This window comes from the organism of the source record quoted next, unplaced genomic scaffold (genome assembly GCF_019419815.1).
Source record: "Pyrus x bretschneideri cultivar Hongxiangsu unplaced genomic scaffold, Pyrus_bretschneideri_v1 Contig2, whole genome shotgun sequence".
In the NCBI taxonomy this organism is placed as follows: domain Eukaryota; kingdom Viridiplantae; phylum Streptophyta; class Magnoliopsida; order Rosales; family Rosaceae; genus Pyrus; species Pyrus x bretschneideri.
Window position 1 is genome coordinate 6,885,273 of NW_025999501.1, and position 10,535 is coordinate 6,895,807.

A 10,535-nucleotide genomic window follows, 5' to 3' on the forward strand; every position below is an offset into this window, starting at 1 on the left:
ATGGGAATATGGAATAATACATTACGTGTTACTATGCAAATAGTAAGATATATGTGTTAAAAAATTAATAACTTAAATCATAAAATATCTCATCATTTATATAAATACACGTTGTATATCACTTGTATTCCAATTACAATGAAAAATTTCTCGTCTATATGATAGTGGTAGTGTGGATTGCAACCTGAGTTTGAATTCTGCCATTTTCTCCCTTTTTCTTCTCTTTAGTTTTCTCGCTTATAAAAGAGTTTGGGATATCGTTTCGATGGTGTGGGAAGAGCAAACTCAGCCATACAATAGATTAGTAATAACATGATTCAAATTTATCTTTAGCGAGAATCGAATTTAACACTTCTCTAACCATGGCAATTGATAGAAGTAGTTTCTAAGTTCGTCGTAAATCATTGGTTCTTTAGTGGAAAATCTGTAAATATTCTAGTTAAGTGGATGAGTTGGTTTGACAAAAATACCTTACAAATGTGGACAAATTTTTCATAAAATGATCAAAATGATTTACCGTGGACAAATTCAAGGTCCGGTTCATTGATATTCATTGTCAGAGACCAAAGTTGAGAGTTATGTCTACCTCAGAAACCATTTTTAGATAAAAAGCCTTAAAAGAAAGAGCAAGAAAGAACTAGGATCAAAGTACTACTGTGAATATGATCACCAATACATTAAAGCAATACTCTTCCCATTGTGCCTTGTGATAAAACTGAAAGTAATATGATTAGTGACGATAGTAATCATGATTAGGAGTGCATAACTAACATAAATGGCAATGAAAAGCCAACTCATTTTTCTGATCGGGATTATCTGCCGTTAACAAGTGAAGTTCCTTCTTATCCCACATGCTTGGACGACGACGCTAGTCGTGCCACTTCTCTCGTCTGGTTCTCAAGTGTGTTAACGAACTTACAAAGGTATTCTTTGATACTTGGCTTTCTCTTCAGCTCTTTGTTCATTAGATGTGCATGCACATCCATACATCATGTCTTTCTTCTCTTTGCTGCCGTAGTTAACATTTGGCGTTACATTTCTCGACGGCAGGCTCTTCAAATCACAACATATGATTTCGATCTGGACCGCATCCTTGAAAGCATCCATTTGTACCTACATGGCTTGGGTATGGAAACTTAGATGCAATTAGATAGAGGATGAAGATCATCTGTAACATGAAGGGACAGTGGAGCTGACTCCATCGAGATTTCGAGGGATAGGTTGAATCCCAGATAACACATTTATCAGAATCTCATCACACCTTGCAGCTTCAATATGACCAATGAATTCCATGCTGCACAGTTAAAACTGCAATTGCATAAAAAAGGGCAGTCATTAGACGTCTTCACATGATTTGATTTCATAACACACTGAAGCTTGAGTTCCAAGTGAAATTATAAAGAGTACCAGCGGGTGTTGGATAGAAAACAATGGTGAAACGTTGGTGACGATGTGCGACTTTTATTCTCATCTAATGAGCATTGAGTTTCATAAGCATCAAAAGCAAAAGTATAAGAGACTCCTGCAAAATGCAAGCAAGAAGTAATACAAGCTCCATTTCAGAACAATAAATACCTATTTTCCATTTGAACTGTCCTTTAAACTGATCCACAAGCAGCACCAATTCGAACTTCACATAAAGTTTTTTTCTTTTGTCGAGAAATTGGAATTAAGTTTAACTACATACGATAAGTGCACAAGTAGAAAACCGAGGAATGGTGACGACACAAAATGTTCTTCAACTGTGTTTATACATAAACAAATTAAAGAAAACGCCTAATCTAAGAGTATCTGTGCTCAACATCATGCGAAGTCACCAAACTGAGGGGACAAAGATCACAGATCCTAGCAACAGGAAAGTGTAGTAATAGATACACCACGTCACCCCTTTCCTCTACACATAGAACACTAAACCAAAGCAATGATATTTCTCTAGGGAGAGTTCTCAATTTAAGGCAACCACTGATACTGACATAAGGTTTGACTTAAACAAGAATTTTTCAGAACAGGATAAGAGTGCAGACATTCTCTTTTCCAAACGCCAACAAACGAAAAAGTGCAACCAATTGGCACCAACAACCAAAATAAGTATAATATGTACAAATTGAAGTAATCAGTGTTGTTTGTCCAAAGACCTCAATCTAAATGATTCCAATGCGGGTGCACTTAACTCTCTAATGCAGTAAAAGTATTATGAGTCTGGTTAAACTTACCAAGTACTAAGTAATAACTATGTATGGGAAACCTAATGGGTTTGTCTAGCGGATTACTGATGTTAATGGGTAGTTGTTGGTATTAATGATGTACGGGAAGTTTAACAGGTCATTTTGGAAGGGTCTAGGAATTACTAATGTTATAAAAGAGAGAGTCCCGTGGGCAAAGGAGTTAGGCTGGATGTATTTTACTTGAAGTATTATCAGTTTCTTAACTTTCCTAAAGGCTTTTTCGTTTGATTTGCCTTTAGAAACCTAGGCCCGGATGGTGATTGGAGGAATTCCCACCTAGCCAACATTTTCCTCCCTCTAACCCTACCCCTAAATGTACTAGAAAAACATTATAACCATAACTCACTAAACTTTCAAATTGTTTTTTCTTTATCCATGTTTTGTATTACTCTGTCAATCATCCCTTCATATTATTTTCTTTTTACGTTATTGTGCATTCTTCACATGTTTTTCACATACATAGTTTCAAACTTTATGGGTATGCATAGCATCAGAATAACCAATGTTCGATTAAGGATGCTTCAATTACTACAGATAGTATATTACAGACAAGATAGAAGGAGGAAAATCTGGAAAGTAATACAAACACGATATCCGGAGACACTGAATCCTAAGTGGAAAAACCATTCCATTCTACAGAACTAGAAAACAAAAAATTTCATACTTGATAATTTTATCTTGAAAGAAATGATTGTCGTACACCTGGAAACTGTTATTCCATTGTTGTACATCTGGAAACTGGTTATTTCATGAGAAAAAGAATTAATAGGGTATTCTGCAGAACTGTACAAGACAAAAGACAATACAAGACTTACATACGATAGAACAAGCAGCAGGTTTATCATGGCACTGGAAGGTCCTTCTTGGAATGAAGAACATCAAGCAGCATATGATCTAAGTTGTGGGTGAGAGTTATTGAGTTTCACCAACAGCTCATCACAGGTAATGCTGGCTCCTTTTGATGTTTCTTGGGAAAAAGTTGGAAGAATCTTCATCACATCAACATCGACAGAGATTTCACTAAGGCACTCCAAGATAGTAGAAGTTATTTCTGAGTCAAGAACAACACCCTTGTCTGCCATCTGATGAAGCAAATTAACGATTTCTTCTGTGTCACCCTTTAAACAATAGCCCTTTAGTAAAGAATCAAAAACAAGGGCGTCAGGTTCAACACCACAAGCAATCATATTCTTGAGAACCATTTTAGCCTCATCCAAAAGCCCAAGTTTCGAGAACCAGCTTACTAATATGGAAAAGGTAATGGCATCAGGAGTTAAACCCATTTTAAACATGTCCTGTAGCAAGTCTTGAGCAGATACAACATCTCCCGCTATTAGAGTTTCATCAATTATTGTATTAAATGAGACCAGATTTGGCACACAATTTGTACACCCCACCTCTTCAAATAGCATCCTAGCTTGCTCCAAACTACCCTCCTTGCACAAGGATACCATCATAACGTTGTAGTCAATCACAGTAGGACTAACCCCAGCAGCTCTCATTTGACTAAAGAGTCCTTTTGCAAACCTAAGCATGTGAGTTTTGCAAAACCCATTGATCAAGACACCATAAGTAATGCCATTCAGAACCAATCCCAAGTCAAGTGCATGTCTCAAGAATTTTATGGCCTTGCCCACAAATCCTTCCTGTAGACATGCATCTATCAAAGAATTATAAGTAGATAAGTTACCTGCAATGCCCCTTTCAACCATTGTATTGTAAACATCCTTAACTTTATCAAGATAGCCTTCCTTGGCCCAGTCCATTAATCAGGATATTATATGAGATTACATCTGGCTCTAGAAGGTTCTCATCCTTTGATATCACACTGAAAAGTTTCATTGCCTCATCTACCTTCACATGACAAGAAAGTCCCATCACTAACATGTTGTATGTAATTACACCAGGCTGTTTCCCCTTACCCTTCATCATTTCGAAAATCTTAAAAGCCTCGTCCACCAAACCCTTCTTGCACAGTCCATCAATCATAACATTGTACGTTACAGTGTTAGGCTCTTCACCCCTCGATAGCATTAGACTGAATAGCTCCATGGCTTTTGTATCCCTTCCATTTTTGAAAAGCCCGTCAAGTAAGCCTGTATAAGTAACAACATCAGGGCGAACTCCATACTCTATCATATCATTTAACATCGCGGTGGCTTCTTTCCATTTCCCCATCTTGGATAGATTATTTATGAAACAATTATATGTAACCACATTAGGAGGAATACCCTTCTTTAACATCTCATCAAAAATTTCTTTGCCTCTATCAAAACTCCCTTTATCACAAAAAGCACTTACAATGGAATTGTACACTACAACATCCACTTCCAAACCCTTTTGCTTCAATTCCTCGAACAAACCCATCGCCTCATCTACTCGACCATCCTTGCAGAATCCATTGATCAAAGTGCTGTATGTCTTCACATTCGGGTCAGATTCAGAAAATTCCATATCAACCAGCAACTCCGTTGCTTCTTTCAATTTTTCGCCCTGCAAAGTCCATTTATAAGAGTGTTGTAACTAACAATATCGGGGGTTACATAATTTCTTTCCGTTACACGAAACAACTCCATTGCCTTGTCAACCTCATCATTAGCGCACAAACCCTTCAATGTAAGATTCAGAACATACGGACTCAACTGAAATCCACGCTTTAACAACAACCCCAATACCCCGGGTGCGAATTAGGGGTGATGGGTGTTAACAAAACAAGCAACTAAACAACTCAATGATAAAAACTCGGACGAACACCAACACGAAACATCTTACTATAAACCGAGAACGCAAATTCATTTTTGGACTTTGGTAGAGCGTGCAAGAGCAAATTGCAGGCTGCCCCAGAAGGCAAGCTGTTCGAGTCGACGGCGCGGAGGAAACCAAAAACCGCCTCTGACACCTGAGGGTTGGACTTGCCACAAAGAAACCTCAATTGGGTTTCGACACCGGAGGAAGAAGTCACAGATGGGAGTGAAGAGAAGAGCTTTGAGCAAACGCAGAAGCCATGAGAAGGAAAATTACAGCTTGGGTACAGTTTAGGAAGTTGCTTTATCATCATTTTTAGTATGTAATTCGGAGGATTGGTGACGGTGGTACCTTAACCGACGCCGTCCCCGCCGCTGCTGCTTGACACTAAAAATGTTGTTGCTGGAGTTAAAGCAAGCATGCCGAGCTCCGAAAGCGCACGCATAGAGGGAGGCCTGAAAAGTTGTCTCAGACTTGAATTATGGGGCAGGCAGGCACGTAAGTTTTTCGGTCAAGGGCTTTAAGGCCATATCCAACCGAAGGCTGGTCAGTATGTTTGTTTTAGCCATCTAGTCCTTTAAGATTCTTCAAGATATTAATATTTTAATAAACAGATCATATTTGCCTCATCTCCAACCGAGGGGCAGAGGGCTCGTTTTAGCACTGCCATAAAAAATCGTCTCCAACCGAGGGTCAAATGACCAAACATAATTTATTATTTAAATTTAAAAACTACAACAACTTAAATTTAAAAACAACAACTTAAATTAAAAACTACAACTTATATTTAAAAATTACAACTAAAATTTAAAAACGACAAATTAAATTTAAAAACTACAAATTAAATTCGAAAACAACATTAACTTAAATTTAAAAACTAAAACGACTTAAATTTAATATCCATAATCAACATCATCTTCATCATCTGTCATCGTAGGAGTATAGTCAGAGATAAACAATTGCCGTCGGCTTTTTTTTTTTTTTTATCAAAATAGGCCTTACTCATTTGTTTGACAATTCCCCCTCACACTATCTTCCGACACCCATCTATAAGCCTTGCAAAGAGCTTTATCTTCTTTTCGGGTCCAAGCCCTACCTTTCATTGCAGGAGAGGCCATTTCAAAATTATTAAAAAAATTGAAGGATAGATTTTTGAAAGAGGAAGGAAAATATGAGAATGGAAATGGTAGGAATGGAGAAAATTTTGTGAGGAATGGTTTAGATATTTATAGGAAAAAAAATAGATTTTTTTAAAAGAAAAAAAAAAGACCCAAAAAACCCTAAAAAAAACAAAAAATTGAATCCAATGGTAACTCGCGCCAGCTAACTGTTGGATGCAAAATTATTTTTAAAAATTCCTGTCGGTTATAACTAACAGGATTTCCAGTTTTTCTAGCCAGCAGCAGCCAGCCCTCCAACCCTTTAGCCCTCTTCGATTCCATGGGGCCCTCTGAGATTCCACAACCCTCTGGCCCTCTGAACCCTTCGGTTGGAGATGGCCTAATAGGATTACGGGGCAGGCGGGCATGTAAGCTTTTCGGTCAAGGGCTTTAATAGGACAATTGGGCCTTTTGATTTGGGACAAACTCAAAACACTAACCCCAAGTAGCTACGACAAGTTCTAACAATTCAAGTGGTTCTAAAGTCTCCAAACTCCTATCTTTGGAGACTTGTAGAGCCACTTGCGTTGCTAGAACTTGTCGTAGCTTCTTGGGGTTCGTGTGTGGGGTTTGTGCTTAGGGTTTACTCACTCATTTCTTGTTGGAATGGAAAATTTCGGGTATTTCAATTTTCCACCAACAAGTAATCTTGAACATATTAAGGAACTTAAGACATCATCTTCAATTGCCATCAATGAGGGAGGAGGGGTGACACGCCCTGATCCCGGTGTCCGAAGGACAACGGAATGGCCACGTGTTGGTTGACACCGAGGGTGACACAAGCTATTTCATTTAATACATATGCTAAGAACATGTAAAACATGCATATAATTTTTGCGCATAACCACACAAAGTAATATCAAAATGCCAACCTTAACAAAATAATAGTAATAAGGTACATGTCACTAAACCAAAGGAGAATATTCAACTGCCAACATTTAAAAAGTGATAATACATGAACATGTTCAGAGCATACTACTAAGTCGAAATACAAGCAGAAGGGATATTAGAAAGTGCGATTACAAGAGATGTCCTACGTAGAGAGGAGGACACAAATTCATTGATATGGGAATGTCTCGTAACTCAAATCATATGCTTCATTCCTAGGTCCTGAAGAGGGCGCAAAACAAAACATCAGTGGACTAAGTTTATATATAAGTAATACTACATCACTTTCTCTTCAAACATACTAACCTCTAGTTTTAGAAAACTCATATAGCATAATAAGTAATAGGTTTTCTAAAAACCCCAGCATGCCATAAAACCTTCTTAAAACATATATCATAAAAAGTGTGCTTAGTAGTGATACCATAATCGCCCGAAGGCACATCCATCGCCTGTCCTAAGGCACCTACATCGCCCTCCCGAAGGCATATTGTATGAATATCTGGTAATTAAGCACAAAAAATCATGAACATGATCTTTCCAAAATATATATCATTGGAGCCCAATAGCTCAAACATCATATTCTAAATCCATGTTCATAAATATTTCAGTAAACGTAAATTTGATAAAACTTGATATTGCATAAAGCGTAAATCTGATAACTCATTAAATGTTTCGTAAAACATAGTCATAAAATCATGCTTTTCATGTATGCATTTCTAGTAATAAAAAACATGCATTTTGGAAGGGGTCCACTCACCAATACTCCGTTATCAAAGAGCCGTTCAAACTAAAGAGGACGGGGTTGCCACTAACAAATGCACATAAGCATATAAAAGGACTAATTAGTAAAACTCTACTAAAATGATTGAATTTTGGAAAATGAAGCACGGATTTAGAATCAGGACGTCGAAATTAATCTAGGAGGGGTCCCGACCAAAACCCTAAAAAAAGTCAACAAAAAGTCAACGGTCAATGCTGATTAAGAAATCAACGGCTGACTTAATCGAGCCGAGCTGTCGGAGCTGAGTTGACTCAAGCCGCCAGAGCTCACCAAAATTAAAAATTTTGGCCGGAAGTTTAGGCAAAATTCAAAGCTTCGTAACTTTGTCGTTTCTTAACTAAATTCGACCCCTAATATATCAAAACACAGCTAGGGAAGTGAAGAACAAGATTATACCTGTTTGGAATTTAAAAAATGGTTGGAGATGGCCTGAAAAAAGCTTGGAAAACGTTGGAGGTTGTTAGAAACTAGGGAAAGTTCAAATGGATATAACTTCTTCAATACTCAATGAAATCGAGTGATTCAAAAACAAAAATCATACATCTTGACGAGACGAAGAGAATGTTAACATTCTTGATGGCTAACTCACTGTGGTTTGTCCGAAAAATGGCTGGAAAGTTGACTGTCTCGCCGAAAATTGGGGAATGTTTCCCAGAGGGTTTCCTACGTCCAAACATTACCAAAACTTCTCTAAATTACTCCCAAACATACACTAAGACACGATCTACAAGTTTTGGACAAGTTTCGAGGCTTACCTTCGCTGGAGAATGCGAGAATTCACTGGACAAACTTGGTGAATAGTGATGGTGCCGAGAGGAAGATAGGAGTTTGGGGGGCTTTCCTCATTGTTCTAGGTTCGTGAGTTCACCTAGAGGGGAGGTGGTGGTGTCTTTGTTGTTGTTGTGTTGTTTGTCTGTGTGTGCACACCCTTGGGGAGGGCAGTTTCAAAAAAGATAGAGAGATAAGAGAAGATAGTTTAGAGAAGGGAGAGAGTGAGTTGACAAAAAAAAAGAAAAAAAAGAAAAAAAAAGAAAAAAAAAGAAAAGAGGGTTCACACGGGAAGGGATAGGATCGGGGGAATACTCTCGACGTTTCAAAATCGTAAAAATTTCGTTCTAGTTCGAAATTCGAATCCGCTCGCGCCCAAATGTTCGTGGCGTTGAGTAAAAGAAGAATAAATTAAGAAAATTAGTCATACGCATCACAACAAGATAGTCAACATTCATGTTACGACGGCAATTTGGTAAATTCACACATTAATAATACAAATACGTAAATATTAAGCGCATGGTATCATAAGGGGGATCTGCAAGAAAACAATATGGTCCTCATGTCAATCTTTTTTCAAGATGCTTATAAAATTTAGAACAATCTCGTACTTCCTTTTCTCCTCCTGTTGTTCTGGTGGGATCCTAGGCTTTTTATAGGCAGAAAAATGTTGGGCTCCAAGTCCTATTATCTCACTCTATGTTGCTTAGTAGTGGTTGATTCATGTTGCTTTATTTAAGCCCCACTCCCCTAATTTAGGACGCATGGGATGAGAAATGGCTAGTTACTTGACCCTTAATTTTTACACCCACACTTCTCTCACACAATATGCCTAGTTAACGATCTTGAAAAACTCTAATGCCACATTAAAGTACACGTCATGCCATTTTATATTATATAATTATTTCTCTCTTATTGAACTACTATATAGCATAAAATTAATTAAGTATAATGAGTCACTACTCATTTTGTTAAGTTCGAACTATAGAGGACGGGGTTACCACTAACAAATACACCTAAGCATATAAAATGACTAATTAGTAAAACTCTACTAAAATGATTGAATTTGGGAAAACAGAGCCCAGTTTTGAAATCAGGACGTCGAAATTACTCTAGGAGGGGTCCCGATCGATACTAAAAAAAAGTCAACCAAAAGTCAACGTTGACACGTCAATGGTTAACACTGACTGAGAAATCAACGGTTCACTCAACCAAGCCGAGCCGCTGGAGCTGAGTTGACCCAAGCAGTCGGAGCTTACCAAAAACTAAATTTTTCGGCCCGAAGTTTGGGCAAAAACTGACTAGAGATAGCCGGAAAAATCCTACAAAGTGTCAGAGGTTGCCCGAAACTGGGGAAAGTTCAAATGGATATAACTTTCTCCAATACTAAACAAAATTGAGTGATTAAAAAATGAAAATCATACCTATTGATGAGACTAAGAGAATGGTACCATTCTCAATGGTTAACTTGACGTGGTTTTGCCAAAAAAAAAGGCTCAAAAGTGGGCTATCTTGCCAGAAAACTGGGGAAGGTTTCCCCGAGGGTTTCCTACATCCAAACATTACCAAAACTTCTCTAAAATACTCCCAAACATACACCAAGACATGATCTACAAGTTTTGGACAAGTTTCATGGCTTACGTTCGCTGAAGAAGGCAAGAATTCACCGGAGAAACTCAGTGAATAGTGATGGTGCCGAGAGGAAGAGAAGGGTTTAGGGGGTTTCCTCCTTGTTCTAGGTTCGTGGGTTCACCTAGAGGGGAGGTGGTGGTGTCCTTGTTGTTGTTGTGTTGTTTGTTTGTGTGCGTGCGCCCTCGGGGAAGGCAGTTTCAAAGAGAGATAGAGAGTTTAAAGATGGGAGGAAGTGAACTGACAGAAAAAAGAAAACAGGGGGTTCACACGGGAAATGATAGGGCCGGAGGATAAGGGACAAGGAGTGGGTCCCAATGGCTCACAAAATAAGACCAC

At 38.2% G+C, this 10,535-nt stretch overlaps 1 pseudogene; it reads right to left on the bottom strand.

Moving 5' to 3' along the window:
- Positions 1-569: 569 nt before the first annotated feature.
- LOC108867615 lies at positions 570-5,481 on the bottom strand (annotated as a pseudogene).
- Positions 5,482-10,535: the final 5,054 nt, after the last annotated feature.